Source organism: Protopterus annectens, chromosome 8.part1 (assembly GCF_019279795.1).
Source record: "Protopterus annectens isolate FY-2018-M chromosome 8.part1, PAN1.0, whole genome shotgun sequence".
NCBI lineage: Eukaryota > Metazoa > Chordata > Ceratodontiformes > Protopteridae > Protopterus > Protopterus annectens.
In genome coordinates, this window is record NC_056742.1 from 451,055,608 (window position 1) to 451,075,760 (window position 20,153).

Below are 20,153 nucleotides of genomic sequence, written 5' to 3' on the forward strand. Positions count from 1 at the left end.
AGGTCACTCCACAACAAGTACATATATGACACTGTCATTGTCCATGTTGGTGTGAATGACCTGAGACATACCTTCCTGGACAACATGAAAAGAGACATGGAGGAGCTCTCTGATCTGTAGCCCAGGCAGGTATGACCCTAGCCCTGAGTAGCATCCTGCAATCACCCAGAATGATACCACAGTGCAAGGACAAAATGATTGACTTCAACAATTGGCTAAGCTTCTGGTGTCATTTTAAGGGAATCCAGTATTCATCTGCCTGGGATGACATGATCGACAGACCACGATGCTTTGCCAGAGATGGCCTGCACCTGTTGCCTTTGGGATTCCAGATACTGGCAAGGGCTCTTACCACCCCTATAGTGCCTTTTTTAGGCAAGGTTCAAATGACAAATTCACCACCGTAACAGGTACAAACAAGAAAATTCTGTGGGTAATGCTACTCAATGCTAGAAGTCTAAACCTCAGAATGCACTCACTCAAGGCACTCCTTAAAATGGAGAACGTCGACATCTATGCAGTGACAGAGACCTGGTTCAAAGCTCCAGAGAGCACCCCTGCATTACTAGGCTATAATTCATACCACACCTTTCGGCTGCCTAACCCGGACAGAAACAGGTGGAGGTGTGTCCATATTCATTAAGGATGTCCACACCTCCAAGCTAGTTGCTCAGCATAATGCATCTGAGATTATCCAAGTGCAACTAACTCTAGGCAAGACTGCAATCCAAATTGTAGCTTGCTACAGACCCCCCACCATGCCCCAGGATTCCCACTCCTCTTTTCTTGATACACTGGAAAATATTAAGGTACAACCCAACACCCTAATAATGGGTGATTTCAACTACCCCACCATTAACTGGGAAAACTACTCATGTACCATCACTTTTGCTCAACGTTTTCTAGAATTCATGAATTCCAACGCCTTGGATCAACTTATCTACACCCCCACCAGGGACAGCAATATCCTAGACCTGGTCTTTATCAACATGGGTGACCAGTGTTCCACACCAGAGGTCAATTCCTTGTTGGTCAGATCCAACCACAAGCTAATCACCCTAGACATCCACATCCTGCCCCCACCCCCACCCCATTAGGGAAATAACTGTAAAAAATTTCTCCAAAGCCAACTTCACGCTTCTCAAGACAGAAGTGGCAAACTTCACGACACCCATGCAGAAGGACAATAGAGGTATGACTGCTGAATCCTACACAAATATACTTTATAAGCACTTACACGAGTGCATGGATCATGCTATCCCTAACAGAACCAAGATGCTATCCTCCAAAAAATGGAAGCCAATCTGGTGGTCTTCTGCATAAACAAACTCTACAACAGAAGAAAGAAACTGTTGCAAAAAGAGTAAAATCCTATGATTGGAGGAACTCCCCCAGTAAGAAGTTGAGATCCCTCATAAAATCCTCTAAAGCTAGTTATGAAAACAAAATCGCCACTGATTCTAAAGACAACCACAAAGAATTCTATAGCTATGTCAGGAATCTCAATGGCAACACTCAGATCTGCTCTGAGTTACAGCAGAATGGCACTAAATATACAGAACCAACTGATATTGCCAACATCCTGGCAGATAGGTTCAGTGCTAACTTTACCCCCCTCTCACCCCCTAAAGGGCCCATCTCTACACCAGAAGAATGCACATTTCCTGTAATCATGACTGCACAGGTAAAAATCTCACTCTCCAAAGCCAAGAACACAGCATTCATGGGACCTAACAACATCCCAGGCTGCATTCTACATGAACTACAGAATGAACAGACCCCCCCAACTAAGTACCATGTTCAATCACAGCCTCACCTCAGGCTTTGTGCCCATTGAATGGTGCACTGCGATGGTTATCCCACTCCACAAAGGGGGAGCCACAACAGACCCCTGGAACTACCGTCGTATTAGCCTGATGAGCCTGGTCTGCAAGGCCATGGAACGTATCATCATGGAACTCATAAACAAAGACATTGATAATCTCCAAACTGTGGACCCCACACAGTTCGGGTTTTTAAAAGGCAGATCATGTCTCCTAAACCTGATAGACTTCTTTAAAGCAGTAACCAAAGCCATAGATGAGGGTAAGGTGGTTCACACAGCCTATCTAGATCTCGCCAAGGCTTTCAACACCACCTCCACTCTGGAATTATAGATAAACTCAGTAAACTAGGTATAAATCCCTATGTCACAAGATGGGTTGCATATTGGCTTACTGAGAGAACCCACACTGTGAAAGTAGCAGACTCCAAATCTGAACTCAGACCAGTGACAAGTGGAGTACCACAGGGTTCAGTCCTGGATCCTCTCCTGTTTGGTATCTACTTCTCTGAAGTGCAGGCTAACACAGAAGTAACACAGAAGGTCTTTGGCTAACTAATTTCGCAGGTGACTGCAAACTAGGAGCCATAATTGAAACTCCTAATGATGTGGACATCCTACAAAAGGGCCTCACTGAGACAGATGCCTGGTGTCAAAGACATGGTCTCAAGCTCAATGCCAAAAAGTGCATTGTCATTCCCTTTGGTAAAAACTCTGTACCCATGAATTACCACATAGGAGGTAGTCTACTTAACACTGAAAGTATGATAAGAGACCTTGGGGCACAGGTGGACAGTAGTCTCTCCTTTGAGAATCACATCACCACAGTGGTCAGGAAATCCTTCTACATGGCACACCCCATCACAAAAGGTTTCTCATCCAGAAAAAAGAGGTCATTGTTCCCCTCTACTCATCACTCACTAGACCCATTATAGAGTACAATGCCCCTTTTGATATGTACCTCACAAGGCATCTGCAACAACTGGAAAGGCCACATAAATACCTCACAAAGAGGATTACTGGCCTCAAACAGATGCCCTATGCAGACTGTCTCAAAAAACTCCAGCTTTACTCTGTCACATATCGCCTACTCAGAGGCGATCTCTGCCTAACATGCAAAGCTATGTGAAACCTAGGACTGTTGGACATGCTCCACTTAAAGAAATCCCAATCCCTCTGAGCTGCACTCTCTAGGGACCTAAACCTTGTCACCACAATAAACAGAAGATGCTGGAGGGATAGATTCCTGTCCCAGAGACTTCCCATACTCTGGAACAGACTACCTATCTATGTCAAACAGAGCTCCTCATTAGCACTCTTCAAGAAAAATCTTGATGATTGGATGGGAAATAGAAAATTCACCCTGGGGATCACTTCTATGTCTCTGCTTGACAGGGGCACAGGAAAATAATTTTCTTGCATGGCAAAAGCCAGGGTATCTTTTTGGCTAGGCTTATATAGGCCCTAGGGCCAATAGCCTAGTACCTACCTATGAACCTAAAAGGTGGGAGAGCCAGTAAGTGGGAATGACAAAATGCCACTGGTAAGTTGTCTGCAGACAGCAAGGGTACCAAACTACCACAAGAGTAACCAGTATTAGAAGAAGCAAGCCAGGATCCACGAACCATTTTTGGAATAAAAAACTTCATCAGAATAAGACAAGAGGTTATATCCCATCTTAGTAGATGGGAAACAGGTTACTGCTAAGAGAGACACAGCCTTTGACCCAACCATTTTGAAGCCTGTAATGGTTAATGAGGAGCACTTCTTCCATGGGCAGTCTACTCCAGTCAGAGTGTTAGGAGGGACCACATTCCAAATACCTTTGGCTAGGGTTCACCTTGACTGGGAGGGTGGAAAGGAAAGCAAGCAAGTAGGTGTGTTTGAGGATATCCCCACAGATGTCCTGATAGGGAATGATTTTGATAATACAGTACTTTGTGTGCATGCAGTTACATGTAGTCTGGTTTGGAGACAAGTATGTGGGTCTGTTAGCCTGAGGAGAACCCAGACAGACTGCACACTTGAAGCCAGAACTGGTGAGATGGCTACTTCAGGAGGGAGCTTCCCTGTAGGAATGAGACTGAAGTTGAGCCACAGCTGCTGGTGGGTACTGATGTACCCTTGGACAGAGTGACTGCAAGGGCAGAGGTGAATAGTAGTACACAGGCTGACAGTGAGGCACCACTGTCAGAGGATACCAGACTTTCTGTGGAAGGGGAGCTGGGAAGGGTTACAAAGAGAGAGTTGAGACAGGCTCAGCTTTCAGACCCTACATTACAAGGCTTGAGGGCCGTAGCCAGGGAGGCACCTGATTGTCAAGGAAAAGGGGACTCTGTATACTGGAACAAAGGGTTACTGTATAGAGAGTGGACTCCTATGGGAGGGCTAGAAGGTGAGAGAATGCAGCAGTTTGTAGGGCCCAGACCTTACTGTCTGGCACTTCTAGTCATAGCCCATGACATTCCCTTTGCAGGTCATATGGACATAAAGCATATGAAGAGACGTATTATGCAGAACATTTATTGGCCTGGGATTACCACAGATGTAACAGGGTACTGAAGGACCTGTGAGCAGTGCCAAAATATAGGCAAGGCAAGAGACAAGGTCAAAGCTCCTTTGATGCCTTTGCCTGTGATTGAGGAGCCATTTCAGAGGGGACCTATGGATAATGTGGGGCCTCTAAGTGCCTCAAGTTTCACAGGAAAGAAGTATATGTTAGTGGTAGTTGATTATGCTACCAGATACCCTGAGGTGGTGGCCTGTCCTCCATTGATGCAGAAAAGGTGGAAAATGCTTTGTTAGAGATTTTCAGCAGGGTAGGTTTCCAAAAGAAATACTACCTGAAAGAGGTGCCAGTTTCACATCAGACCTGCTGGTTTGTCTGTGGGAGCGCTGGTAGGTGAAGTACCTAAAGACCACCTCCTACCACCCCCAGACTAATGGTCTGGTGGAGAGTTTAAACTCTACACTAAAGACTATGCTACGGCATTTACAGACCAGTGTCAGAGGGAGTGGGACAAATATCTGCTCCATCTGTTGTTTTCTTACAGAGTGATTCCCCAGGAATCCACAGCTTTTTGCCCTTTGAATTGCTGTATGGGAATAGGTTGAGGAGACCTCTAGATTTGATTTGTGATGAGTGGGAGGGTGAGTGTCAATTCCACAAGGAGTCTGTTGTGGCATATGTCCTAAACCTCAGGACAAGGCTCAGGGATCTCATGGACTTGACCCAGGAGAACCTGGCAGAAGCCCAACAGCAAAGAAATGTCTGGTATGACAGGAATGCTTGAGTTAGATGTTATGCTGTGGGGCAGCAGGTTATGGTTCTCATTCCTGTCAGGCACAACAAGCTGCAGGCAGCTTGACAGGGACCCTACAAGGTGGTAAGAAGGGTAAGTGATGTTAATTACATGGTACAGCTGCTAGGCAAGAGGCAGGGGTACAAACTGTACCATGTGAACATGATGAAACTTTACCATGATAGGGAGGCCCTGGTGCTAAGCATCTATGGTAGAACTAGAAGGCAGGATGAGGCTGAGGGGGATCTATGGCTACAGGGAGCCAGCCAGCAAAACCTCAAGCTACTATGGTAGAGCCTAGGGCTGCAGGAATATGATATGACAGTGCAACACTGTAATGGGGTCAGCAAGACAAAGGTAGCTGTGATCTCAAAACAAGGAATGGGGTAATGTATTCCCACATAGGCTCATCCCTCTCAAGCAATGTTTCTCAAGGGTCACTTGAAAACTAGCTTGAGTCTTCGAGGGGGGAAGAAGTGTGACAAAGGGTGGTACTTCCAGCACAGCTATGTGGAATTTTGTAAATAGTTATATATAATTTGTGAATACCAACATGATTCATATAAGATGCTTGTGTTACAACTGTATTAGAACTGTATGTTAAGCGTATATCAAACTTGTTTGTACAGATGTGTGTTGAAAAAGGTTTTTGCAAGAAAAAGGCTTTTGCAAAGTGCTTGAAATGTATCCACAGTGTGCCCTACTGGAATACAACAGAAATGTACATATATTATTGTAACTGTTTAAATTTATATATTTTTACAGTGGAAACTGGAATACAGGAGGTTAACTTCAGAAAAATAGCTGAAATTAAATTACTTTATGGCAGCTAGCAAGATAATGTCTGTACTAGGGAGTTTTCTGTATAGTCTTTAAAGTGAAATATTTACTAGTTTTGAATGTGAAGGAATGCAATTGTTTTATGACGTCTTGCATCTGCCAAAGATCTGAGGTCTATGTATTTTCACAGGTAGATGCTAAATACTCCTAGCTTCCAGCAGTGGGGGGGGGGGGTTCATCTGTGATCGAGTCAGACGACAAGAAATGATGCCATTCTGGAAGCTATCCCAGCAGTAATATTTGAGATATTAATTTAAGAAGTCTCGGTATTCTGTACTGGAACTGACAACAACAACTAGACGATACTTTCACCACATCTACCTTGCTCTTAAGTTAACTAGGGTATAGCAATTCTCTTAGATTCAGTCAGGAATATAGTGAAGCATAGTTTCGATGTTTTTCTTTATTTATTTGAGACTCTCCTGCAATGTTCTTTTAAATATTTCCTGTGATTTTGAACTCTGATTTCACTTTGAATATATACTGAGTATGTTCTTGTTCTTTTATTTATTATTAAATATATTTAAACCTTCCATTGTGGCTGATCTTTGTGAGACACATTTAAGTTCTGAGAGTACTTGCATATTTATTTGGTGACATTGTGGGCCACTCCTTATAGCCTTGCTCTTGGTCAGACTACCATTTGCATTAATATTAATATTACACAGCAAGATTGGACACCCTTTGTTAAGAGCCTTAAAGTAGCTGATAAGGAGTTCGCTGGTGGCATTGATAGCTACCTTATAGTTGGGGCAAAAGGGGGCATAGCTAGTAAATCAGTGCCAGCCTTTCCCAGGTGTGTGTGTGTGTAAATCAAACATTAAAGAGTGTGCGTCAGCTACTTGGGCAGGCACACAAAGCACTGGTTGGACAGAGAGGGTGCTGGAGGTCTTGGCTTGGCCACTCAGCTGAAATCTCAACTCTATAGCTGTGCCAATGGGGAGCATTATTGGGGATCTGGAGACAGAGGGAGAAACCAGCCCCTGACTGACAGTGGTCTCTGTGTGCTGTTAAGGGAAACTGCACTTGATACAGAGAGCTGCATCTGGAAATACTGTGTGTTTACCTGTCATCCTCCCAGTGTATGTTCCCCACTGTTGCCAGTGGTGAGGACTGAGACTCCTTCATTACTGGTCCACTGTGGGTCATCACAGGATTGAACAAAACTGCAGCTATAAACATATGTAGCACCTGAACTTTTATCAAATCTAAATCTAGTGATTTCCAAATGTATTAATTAGTATGAATCTCTGACTTCTTCATATAACATTCATATGGCATTTTAACTGTATCTAAAATGTATGCATTAGATCCTCAAATTTGTAACAGAAAATTCTCCCACAGATCTGAAAATTGAAGCAGTAAGTCTTTGAATGGCTCATAGTTAACAGCAATGGCCTTCAATTTAGACATCCCACTTTATAGCCTAAACATGCCTCAAATGTGAAATAACCATGATAAATGTGATGCGCCTGAGTCCAGATTGCTGATCTGCACCAATAATGAATCCACCTGATGTCCTAGTTTAACTTTCTGTCTTTCAGTATAAAGCCTTCTTCGTGGATTTCTATCAAAGCCATTATTAATGACTACAGATAAAGACTGATAATGTGTGAGAAAACAAACGTCCCTGGATTGTTCCCCTGCTTAGCTGAGGAATATTTCCAGATGGACTGAAATTTCTACGGAAAAAAAAATGTGTAACACCTCAGACAAACAATTTACTCTGTCAAAGGCTATTTCAGCATAGTACATTCAGTCTTTCACCTTCTGAGCCGCAACCACTATTTTAGTAATTTTGTCACAGGTTTGCCACAGAGGAATGAATCCAAACTGAGCTGCATGAATTAAAAAATCACCAAAGGACTGAGCCAAGAAGCCAGCATAGACATTATTTTAACTCTGTTTTCAGGACAGTGTTTGGTTTGAATGATTCTGCTATTTTTGGATCTTTACCTTCTTTTAATATCACATTTACCACAACTTCTCTGCAGGACACTGGGGACTTTGAGTCCTCAGAACTTCATTCACTACTGAAACCAGCCCATATAATACCCCCTCCTCCCTCTTCCAACACTTCCAATGTTCTCCTATCCTAACCTATTGTCTTAGCCTTAGGGACCTTTTTCCTTTGCAACTTCTGGGAGTAATATTTTTTTGGCTTGCACACCGGACATCTGTAGACAATCTACCTCTCTAAATAGTGCCTGAGAATGTTTGCAACCCTTTATGTTAGGGTTCCTGCTCATATAATGTACTGCAATATAGCCTGCATATAGTAAATATTTTCAAAGAATCATCTGTCATGTCCTGAGCCATTGGATTCCAAAACCTTAAGATTGGCCACTCTGCTTTGAACTGCCTGCATCTAATATCCAGATATCTTTGCACATTGGGAGAATATTCTCAGAAATATTTTCTGCAGAACCTCTTTTCTGAACTCTAGCTCTTTCTGTAGGGAGCTTATCCAGCTTCAGCCTTTTCTGCAGTTCATTCTCTAGTCCTAAAGCCTCTCTTGCTCTATTTTCCTCTGCTGAAGCCAATCCTGCCATTCGCCTCATGAAAGGCAGACACAGCTATTTAATTCTCCTCTCATAGCTCTCTAAAACTGATCCCGCCTATCTAAAACAACAGTAGGCTAGTTGTTATGTAGCCCCATAGCTCTCACTAATATTTCTGTTGTTCTATGCAGCCATTCTTTACAACAGCTTGTAAATCTCCACAGCTTCATACCAACTTATAAGACTATTTGGGAGCGATAAGAAAAAAAAATCTTGCAAGAGTATTTATTATCTCCACTGCGTCTAAGAACTTCATTAACAAGTGCACCCCAATGTATTCTAGAGTACTTTTAATACATTTTTAATAATATGTAAACTGAGTGGTTCATTCACCCCTCACCTTAACCAGCTCTATTATGCCTACTAGGTTCATAATTTTCAAAGTACTTATCTTGTTTAAGTGCTTGTAACATTAGAGGGCCCCACAACACATTGTTACAAGAAGTAAGTTAATTCATATCGCCAACCAACAATATGATCCCCTCTGTTTTCACCAACACATCCAACTGCTAATTGTAACCATGATCTTTCTGGGGTGTAAATATGGTGATTGCTATAAATAACTTCCTATCCATATTCTCCCGTGCTAATAAAAAATAATCAGATACAATGGAATCCTTATACTTCTATTTCAGGTGTTTTGCTATTAAAGTAATTATGACTCTCCTTCTATCATTTTCAGACAAGGAATGTATGCTCTGATACACAAATTTGGCAGCTTCTTGTTTAATTCTCCTTTGTTAATTGCAGTTTTTGTAATAACAGGAGATAATGCCTTGCTTCTTAACACATGCTAATACCTTGTTTCCTTTGAGTGGGTTACCCAGTCAGTTCACATTCTTTGATAATATTCTTGATGTCTGTACTAGTCTATTACTCTGCTCTTTAATTCCTCTGCTATGATTAAGACACCCTATGATATGCCCGCTTCTAGGAAACTTTCTACAAATAGGCCTGTTCCCTACTCTTGTGTTCTGTCTTTCCCATCAGAAACTTTCTTTACTACAAAGCAAACCTTTATTAATAAGCTCAAGCTGCAGTATACCACCCTAAACAGAAATTAAAATCAAATAACAACTAAAATGTATGCAGTTAACTTCCCCAGTAGAAGCACCGCATTCCTCTAATTTTAATCTTCTTCTTCTTCTTTTGGCTTTTCCCGGTTAGGGGTCGCCACATCGGATCACCTGTCTGCTCATGATTGGCAGTGGAGTTTTACAGTGTCGAGCTGCCAGCCTGGCACCCAACCTTCCACAGAAGGCACACACACATGCACACACTACATACAAAAAAATGTATAATTCTCCAAAGGCGCAACTAGATCTGGAGATATTCCAATCCCAAGACTCGCATTTCACCTACATAATGATGGTGGAAGACAATTGTTTTGGATCTAAAATTCAAAGGTAACTATGAATGTGAGTCTAATGCAGTCAAGTATATCACTGAATGTATCAACCTTCTCCTTCCCAGATGAAGACTTTACATGGATCCTTACAGGGTAAGATAACACTTTCAATTATTAGCAATTTTCTCATGATTTAATAAAAAAACTTGATAGCATTAAGTATGTTACTGTCATTAACTAAAATCACAGTAGTCATAGTATATATATTCTCCACTTCCTGTTGTATATATATTCCCTTTTACTTCTTTATTGTACCTTCATCCTCCTCACACATTTACAACTAACATCAAAACAGGACTAAGGAGTACCCAACGTATCACCTTAAACTTCACTCATAGGTTCATGGGATGATACTAGGCTATTGGCCCAGAGGCCATTATAAGTCTAGCCAAGAATTTCACCCATGTTCCCACAAAGTCAGCACTTGTTTCCCTTGTCCAGCAGGGACACAGGTGGGATTCCAGGGGTGTATTTTCTGTTTTCCATCCAGTCGTCCAGGTTCCTCTTAAAGAGGGCTAGTGAGGTACTCTGCTTGACATAGAGAAGGAGTCTATTTCACAGATGGGGGAGTCTTTGGGACACAAATCTATCCTGCCAACAAGTTCTATTAATGTCGCAGACCAGGTTGAGGCCTTGCGAGCGGGTTGCACGAGTGGAGTTTGACTTACAGTTATGCAGCAACTCCATCAAGGCTGGGTCTGAGATGGCCTTGTATGCCAGACACAGGTCACCTCTGAGCAGTCTGTATGAGACTAAGTTGATAGACAGGGCTTTTAGCTTGTCTGTTTAGTATAGGTGTTTGAGACCCTGGATTTTCCTGGGGGGGGGGATACCTGTTTATTTCCTTCATTATGTTATTACACTTACTAGTTCAAATAACATGCAGTTACTGATTATACACTAGGCTTCCGTGTCCCAAACGATTTTTCTATTCCAGTAATATTTTTTTCACTCAAATCTCCCGCATTTACTACCGTCTTGTCTTTAACATAGAGCCTATGTCTAAACACTAGAAAAAGCTCCTGTATAGCAGATTTCCTCTCCCTCCCTCTATATTCAACTTCTCAAGTACTTTGATTGCTGCCTTTGCATGTGAGAATCTTCCTAATAAGTTGCATCTGATGTTCTTCGTGCTTCACTGTTAAGGTCATCATACTTGGGTTATCTGCCTGCAGGTAGCCCTCAGTCGACCCGAATACCAGAGACTTAGTATCTCTGCATCAGTTGCTGTCGCTCCAGGTCTGACGTCAGATCGCCAGGGCTATAAACACAGGCAGTTGATGCCATTACATCAGTCTTTCTTGCCGAGGAGCCCGAAGCAGAAGCAGTTTGCATGAGTGCCGGTCAGCCTCTACCTGAGTTTTCGTTTCGGAATTGAATTATCCTGAAGTCTTCTAAAGCTAAGTACCTTGTTGGGGATCCCTTTTTCTTGCTCTAACCAATGTCAGAAAAAGTTAACAATTGTCTTGCCTGTGGAAAGTAAATACCACACAGAGATTTCCATTCTTACTACGTCACCTGTTTAGGCTCAGACCACAACATACCTCGCTGTCGGTTTTGTGCCTTGTTCAGCACCCGAACTATTCATCATCCAGCCCTTATTGTCGCTAAATACTTTCATTCTCGATCTCTGTATTCCAAAATGGCTTTGGTAAGCCATCCGACTATCGATCTTCCAAAAAACATAAGGATAAAGACAGAGACAGACAGCACAGGTCCAACGCTGCCGATGACGCTTCCGTTAAACTAGTCGCCAGTTCGCCGGTACACAGTGAGGTGCTTTCGCAGCCCCTGATTGCCACTTCAATGGATTCGCAGTACTCTACCGAGACCCGTTTTGAGTCTGGTATGCCGCGAGACTCTTCTTCGACTTTGGAATCTGCAGATGTCTCTACCTTGGATGGGTCCGGACCTGCTGAGCAGGCATCGACTTCTGAGGAAGTTCTTCACACTACCGATATTCGACACAAACTGATGACCTCTTTCATGTCTTCAGTTCTGTCTAAAACTACCGAGTTTTTAAGGCCAAGAGTACACATTACGCCTAAAAAACCGATGACAAAAACTCATGCACCTGCTCCCTTGCCACAACATCAAATGCTTAAAATGGGAGAAGACCTTATTATGTTGATTAGGGGAAGTCAGCCTTCTCCTGCTAAAAGAAAAAAAGACCTGTCCCCAGCAGCTTCAACAGACCAAGAGCCCGACAACTCTGAGATATCTGATTATGAAGACATGCCCTTATCTGCTTATGAGGATTCAGATGGAGAGGAATCCATTCCCTCTGCTTCTCCTCCAGAGGATTTTTCTTTTGGTGAAACCTTGCATACTTTAAGAGAGCATTTCCACTGGGAATGCCAAGACTATCCTCAGTCCAAAAAGAGACTCAAGAGAATTTCTAGATTTGCCACAGCATAGGCCTGTAGCAATACCCCAGTCCTGGATGTTGTGAATGATGTCTTTATGGAATCCAGTTTAATTCCTGATACTTTACCCCCTGCTCCTAGGAAACCAGACAGGTACTACAGAGTACCTGACTCTCACAAATTCCTTTTCAAAAATCCTACTGCTGACCCAGAGGTCATCTCCCAGGGGCCTAAAGGTATCAAAGCAACTACAGCTAAGAATCCCACCCCCTCAGACAGGGATTCCAGAGCTTTAGACAGATGGGGTAAGAAACGCTCCTTTGAACAAGGACAATCTGTTTGGCACCAAAGCAGAAGAGGTTCTTAAAAATATGGAAGAAAAAGCTAAATCTATGCAGACAGTCAAAGAATTCTTGCAAGTACAGCCTCCTAGATTCAATAGGCATTACCCCTCGAAACATTGGTCCTTTCCAGCCTCCTCAAGGCCATTGCAAACTAGACCCAGGAGAAACAGACCCATCACACTGCAGTCTCAGGGTATGCAGAGATCTAAGCAATGGAGTGTCTCCACCTCAAAAGCAGGGAGTGCTAAGCCACCCCCTTACGGAAAGAATTCCCAATGACGTCTCAACTCCACTCCCCACTACTGCCCAACTGTTTGTGCCCCTAGGAGAAAAACTTGCCCTTCATTCAAAAAATGGACTTCCATCACCAAAGACCGATGGGTCCTCAACATTGTATCCCAGGGGTACAAATTTTACTTCCACTCACTGCCAACCCCAAAAGGGTTCCTAGACCTTCCTCCAAACCAGTGGGCAGAGGCACAAAACTAAGTTCAATCCCTGCTCTCTATAAGGGCAATTCAACCTGTTCCTGTGGAACAGATAGGTCAAGGATTCTACTCCAGACTTCTCCTGGTACCCAGAAAAGAGGGTACATGGCGCCCAATCCTAGATCTTTCAATTCTAAACACCTTCCTGGTGGTACCAAAATTCAAAATGCTCACCCTGCAGCAGCTTCTCTCTGTGCTAGCCAAAGATGCCTGGTTAGTCACCCTAGACTTAAAAGAAGCCTATCTGCACATCCCTATAAGGGACTCATGCAGGAAATATCTATGATTCAGAGCAGGATCTATGCATTATCAGTTCTCTGCACTTCCCTTTGGCTTATCCACTGTTCCCAGAGTATTCACAAAATACCTGCCTCCAGCCATTGCTTACTGCAGACAGAGAAATATTCAAATTTACCTGTACTTGGACAACTGCCTGATTTAGGCAGACAGTCAGGAAATGCTGTTACAGAACCTGACATTTGTAAAAAAAACCTTCTAACCTCCATGGGGTACACCATCAACGAAAAGAAATCAAAACTAGTTCCCAGTCAAAAGATTGTATTCCTGGGAGCAAGCTTCCCAGATGGCATTCCTCACTCCAGAAAAACAAGCCTATCTGACAGACTACTTTACTCAAATGGCCCCCAGAACCCAGCTATCCACAAGGAAAATCCTGCATGCCCTAGGGTTCATGGCCTCATGCATCCTACTAATTCCATATGCCAGAATGCATATAAGGAAACTTCAAAGGTACTTAAAAAGTCTTTGGTACCAACATTCTCAGGACCTGGAAACCGTCATTCCTATCATACCTTGCCTAAGGACAGAGTTTCTTTGGTGGGCAGCAGCATGCAATCACAACAAGGGACTTCCCTTTAATCAACTCCACGCCGCCCAGACCCTAACCACAGATGCATCAGACTATGCCTGGGGAGCATACATGGGCGGCAAGTGCATTCAGGGCCACTTGAGCCCAAGTCAAATTCATCTGCACATCAACCAAAAAAAGATGCTAGCTGTTAAGCATGCTCTAACAGCTTTCAGATCGCTACTTTTACCAGGACACTTGCTAATAAAAACATACAACACCACAGTTATGTGGTACATCAACAAGCAGGGGGGCACCCACTCTTACCCACTCTGCAAGCTAGCCATGGCCCTGTGGAACATGGCCTTGGAAATGCAGGTCCATCTGCAAGCTCACTTCCTGCCAGGCAAACAAAACTCACTGGCAGATGACTTAAGCAGAAATCTCCTAGACCCACATGAGTGGCAATTAGAGCCCAGCACCTTCAACAATCTGATTCAGAAATGAGGGACCCAAGAGTTGGATCTCTTTGCCTCCCCCTGCAATCACCCGCTCAGCAAGTTCTGCACCAGGACACCTCACAGCAGGGCCTGGAAAAGTAGATGCCCTATCCTTCCAGTGGGTAAATCTCTCAATCTATGCCTTTCCCCCTCTGCCCCTTCTCTCAAGAGTATTGCTCAAGATAAGACAGGACAGACCAAGGACAATTCTGATTGCCCCAGACTGGCCATGCCAGCACTGGTACCTCCTTCTGCACAGCCTGTCACTGGAGCCACCCTGGCACCTACACCAGAACCCAACCCTACTCTCTCAGCAGGGGGGGCAGATTTTGCATCTGCAGCTGCAAACTCTAAATCTTGCAGCCTGGCTTATTCCTTGAATTCTCCCCCAGTAACCAGCCTAAGCAAGCAGGTGCTGGACATCATTCTTGAAGCCAGAAGACCCAGTACAAGGAAATCCTATGCTGATAAGTGGAAAAGGTACTGCTCCTGGATTCAATCTAAAGGAGAGGACACAACTCTGCCCTCCCTACCTCTAATCCTGGATTACTTAGCAGATCTACTCCACAGAGGCCTATCCTTTTCTTCCATTAAGATCCATGCCTCTGCCATCTTGGCTCATTACAAGTCTGAGCCACCCATTTTCTCTCACCCTCTCATCAAGCATTTCCTGAGGGGGGCAAAAAGCTTAAGGCCACCACTTAAAATTCCTCTCTTGGAAAACAGCATTACTCCTGGCCATCACCTCAGCAAGAAGAGTGTCTGAGCTATAAGCACTTATAGCAGTGGAACCCTTCATTATTTTTCATGCTGACAGAGTCTGTCACAGGACTAACCCTTCCTTTATGCCCAAAGTGATGTCCAGCGTGGCTCTCAACCAATCTATCCATTTGTCAACCTTCTTCCCTAATCCTCAAAATAAAGGGGAAAGGATCCTGCACTCCTTGGATGTGCACAGACAGCTCAGATTCTACCTGGAGGACTAAGCCCTTCAGGAAATCTGACCAGTTACTACTCAGTTTTGCAACAGGGGCAGAGGGCAAGGCCATTTCAAAACAGACAATTTCCAAATGGATAGCACACTGTATCCATTTCTGCTACAAACACCATGAGAAACTAACCCCTCAGGGAATCAGAACACATTCCACTAGAGCAACTTCTACCTCTACAGCATTCCTCAGGGGTGTCCCTACCACCAACGTTCTGAAGGTTGCTACCTGGATTTCTGTACACACATTCACCAAGCATTACCACCTGCCTATATTTTCCAAATCCAGGGCAGGTTTTGCAACTGCAGTCCTGCAAGGCATACTAGCCAGCCCAACCACTTTGCCTGCACCCTTTCTACAGCTTTGGGAATCAACCCAAGTGTGATGACTGCAACAATGAAACATGAAGAACATAGTACAGTTGTGTACTCTTGCCATAAATGTAGATGTTCAAGTGTATTTACTGTTGCAGTCCTGGTTTCCCACCCTCCAGCCCCCTTCTCTCTCTCTTCTCTGTGTGTATAATACTCATCCATTGCAGGGGTATTGGTATTTACTTTTTACTGGTGGAGTTTTTTCCACCATAGCTTAGCTCCCTAATCGGGGGGGGGGGGGGGGCTCCTGACATTTGGGGCAAGAAAAACTGATGTAATGGCATTGGCTGCCTGTGTTCATACCCCTGATGTCCTGACGTCAGATCTTGAGTGACAGCAACTGATGCAGAAATACTAAGTCTCTGGTATTCGGGCCAACTGAGGGCTACCTGCAGGCAGATAACCCAAGTGTGATGACTGCAACAGTGAATGCACTAGAACATCTACATTTATGGTAAGTGTACACAACTGTACTTTCTCCTGACCACTCAAATCCTCGCTCTCCATATAAAAATGCATATAGATGTAAGCTAGGTAGACATCTTCTCACATGCATACATACATACATGCATTACTGGAATAACATCCTTTCTCTTCTTTCTCATCTGGGCAGAAAAAGTCTTACCTAGCCAACACTCCTTGACCATCACATTACCATATCTTCCCTCCCTTCCACAAAAGGACTTTTTCCTTTAGTACATAACTCATAAAATATATTAAAACCCCTCAAACACCTTTTGTTGTAACTGTTGTCTCAATAATCATCTCATCTGTCTGCAGGACCGTTTAGTCTGCCAGAAATTAATATGAATTCTACAGGGTTCATTCACTCCACTTTTCAGACAGCCCAACTAAGCAGATATTTTTCCACTTAGCATAATCCTCCATTTTGTTAATCCTTCTTGTCAATAGCTTAGTCCAAACATGCATGTCAGTCACATACATATGCATTCAGTAATGTACTGCTTGTGTCCTTCCATGTTTCTTTTATTTTTTAAAAAGACACAAGAACTGGTCCTCAGGTAAAGGTTGAAAACAAGTAAAAATCCACAGCAAAGAAAAAAATCTTCGTATGACCATCACTGCAAAAAAGATAATATCTAATCAGTGAAAAAATGAATAAAAACAGGTGAGTGCTCACCTGTTTTTATTCATTATTTCACTGATTAGATATTATCCTTTTAGGGGTGTTGGTCATATGAGGATTTTTTTCTTCTTTTATTTTTTAGATGTAATTGTTCATTCTTACCTCCAATTTAAAAAGGATGTGTGAGAGATAGATTGCATATCTATGTTTGCCTCTTGTAGAGAACCCTTGGGCAATTCTGCACTGGCTATTGCAATTAAAGACAGGAGTGTGAGATGCTTCTCAAAGTTACCCGCTCTTTCTTTTGATATGTGTTTAAGGTTGATAAGTCAGTACTTGGCTAGCTGCTCTTGTAGACCATTTTAAGCCTATCCAATTTCCCTTTAGTGAGAATCAGTCCCTGTACCTCTTAAATCTGAGGTAAACACCTTAACCATTATGCTAACTTTTTATTCTATCAGTCCAATATACACTGATAATTGAGTCCACTTGCTGTGAGTACTGCAAAATTCAGCTAGTAGTGGGTTAGTACTAAATTATACCATGATTCCCCCAAAACGTGCACGCTGATTGGCCAGCGTGCCCGTTGTAAATCGAATTATACTAATGGAAAAAGGTCCGGTCGCCCGGACTTTTTTCCATTAGTATAACTCGTTTTTTTTAAACACTGTCTCGCTATGTTAAATGGGTTTAACATAGCGAGACAGCTTTAAAATAAGCAACGGAGATGTCCGTTGCTTATTTTAAAGCTGTCTCGCTATGTTAAACCCATTTAACATAGCGAGACAGTGTTTTAAAGCAACGGAGATCGCAAGATCTCCGTTGCTTTTTTTAGTGTCTCGCTATGTTAAATGAGTTTAACATAGCGAGACAGTTTTAAAATAAGCAACAGAGATGTCCGTTGCTTATTTTAAAACTGTCTCGCTATGTTAAACTCATTTAACATAGCGAGACACTAAAAAAAAGCAACGGAGATCTTGCTTTCTCCATTGCTTTTGCCCACAGCTCTGATGTACTGTGCAGGCGCGCAGTACATCAGAACTGCCGCGGATGCCAGACATCTGCGGAAGGGCAGTAAACAGGCATTATACTATGCCATTATTTAAGAAAAGTAATAGTTTCTTTTCTTAAATAATGTCATGGTATAATAGCAATAACCCACTTCTGGGTGTGGGTAATGCTAAATTTACCCACGGTTGGCTTTGTTTGGTCCCTCGAGCTTCGCCCTCGGGACCAAACCACGCCAACCGTGGGTACATTTAGCATTACCCACACCCAGGCGTGGGTTATTGCTATAGTATTTAATTTTCTACAAGAAGCAAGAGGAGAAACCCAGCCTCAATATATATATATATATATATATATATATATATATAATATGTTTCTCTACTTGTTCTTTTGAATACATATATTGAGACCTGGACATCTTCTGAATTCCTGATGTTTGTATTTTCAGCCATAGCTGGATATGACAATATCAGGTATTTCATGTGTTAGAAATGTAGATTTTAATGCACTGATCAAGCTTTCACTTGCTGTATTTCCAGTGTTATTATATCAAGATACTAGAATAATAGTTTACACTAAAAATATATTTTCCTCTAACTGGAACAGATCTGTGCCCAGTCTGCTCCGTGGGCATTTAGGTAGTGAGTGCACCAGCATTCCTTCCTTCGGATAGCTGTTATGACGTAGATTACACTTGGCACTAATTTGTGCTATTTTTACTCAAACTAACATTCTGGCCAACACATTATATCACTTGTACTTTCTTTTCACTTTAATGTTCTTAGATGTGATTTATGCATCTTATCAAGTGTTTTTCTTCTACATTGGCTGTAAATTATTCTTTTATCTCCTCTGAACATTAAACTTCAAGCACAACTAAATCTTTGAAATGAAAATAAAACTAAATGTGTTTCCTTACAGATGATTTTTGCTTAGATCAAACTGTTATTGTACCTTCTTTCAATAATAGTATTCCTAAGTCAGTGTCAGAGTACATCTCTGGAAATTGTTTACTTTTTTTTCTGTCATTCATATTTGAGGTATTAAAAAAAATCTCTAGTTCTTTTGTCATCACTTCTTCCTTCATCTCTGGGAAACAGGTTCTACTCTGTCTTGCTGCTATATGTAGTTCCTTGGCTTGCTTGTGTTTCAGTTTTAGATCATTTGTCTGTAGATTAATTAATGTTCACTGCTATCTCAGATGTGCTTTGTACATTACAAATGCTTTCTGAATATGCTTTTAGAGCTTGAAGTCTGTTTCCAGCTAAGCATTTGTATCAGACATAGTTGAAGAATTTCTCACTTCCATACACGATATCTGAGACTTTCTGCTCTGTTTGTGCATATCTCTCCTGCTTATCCATAAATGCTTTGAATTTATAAACATGTTGTCATTTCTGTTTTAGAATCACAGCTTTTATACCATTTGAAATGCTAGTATCTTACAACACAACTACCTTGCTCCATACCTCTCAACCTCTTAGAGCAAGAAATCTGGACAAAGCCTGAAATAACAGGAAGACAAAGGCCCAAAAATAGGGACATATTTTAAATATTGCAGGATTTGTGTTAATATGCATTTTCTGAAGCATATGAAATCTGAAACTCAAATGTATGTCATTATTTAGTGACTTTAATCCTTAGATGATCCCAGTGATTTGTCAAAAAAATACAAATTCTAAGAGGAACAGATAAAAAATATGCGGCAAAAATCTGGACATTCTGCGAAAGGCATGCGGCTTGTTCACATCACATGATTAAAGTACAAACATTTAACTTTAAGCCTCTCAAACTTTAACAATGTAGTATAGTGAAGACATTATTGAAAAATGGAACTCTATCAGAAAAGATGGCAAGAACATTGGTCTAGAAAAAATAGGAATATCACTGGCAACTTATCTTACAAGCAGACTGCCATCTAGTAATAATATTAGCTTCAAGGCCATTCTAAAGGATAGCCCTGTAATGTACTGATTGGTTAAACTGCTCCATGCATATACATATATATATCTATCTATCTATCTATATATATATATATATATATATATATATATATATATATATATATATATAGGTTCAATATCATTTGTTTGAACAGCACTTGACTGAAAATGAAATGTTTGAAAGAATTTGACTGAAGACTAATTAACTGAAACCCATCTGGCTGAAAACTAATTGACTGAAAACCCATCTGACTGAAAAGCAACTGTCTGAAAACCCATTTGAGTGAAGTCCATTTTAGTGAATCACAAATCA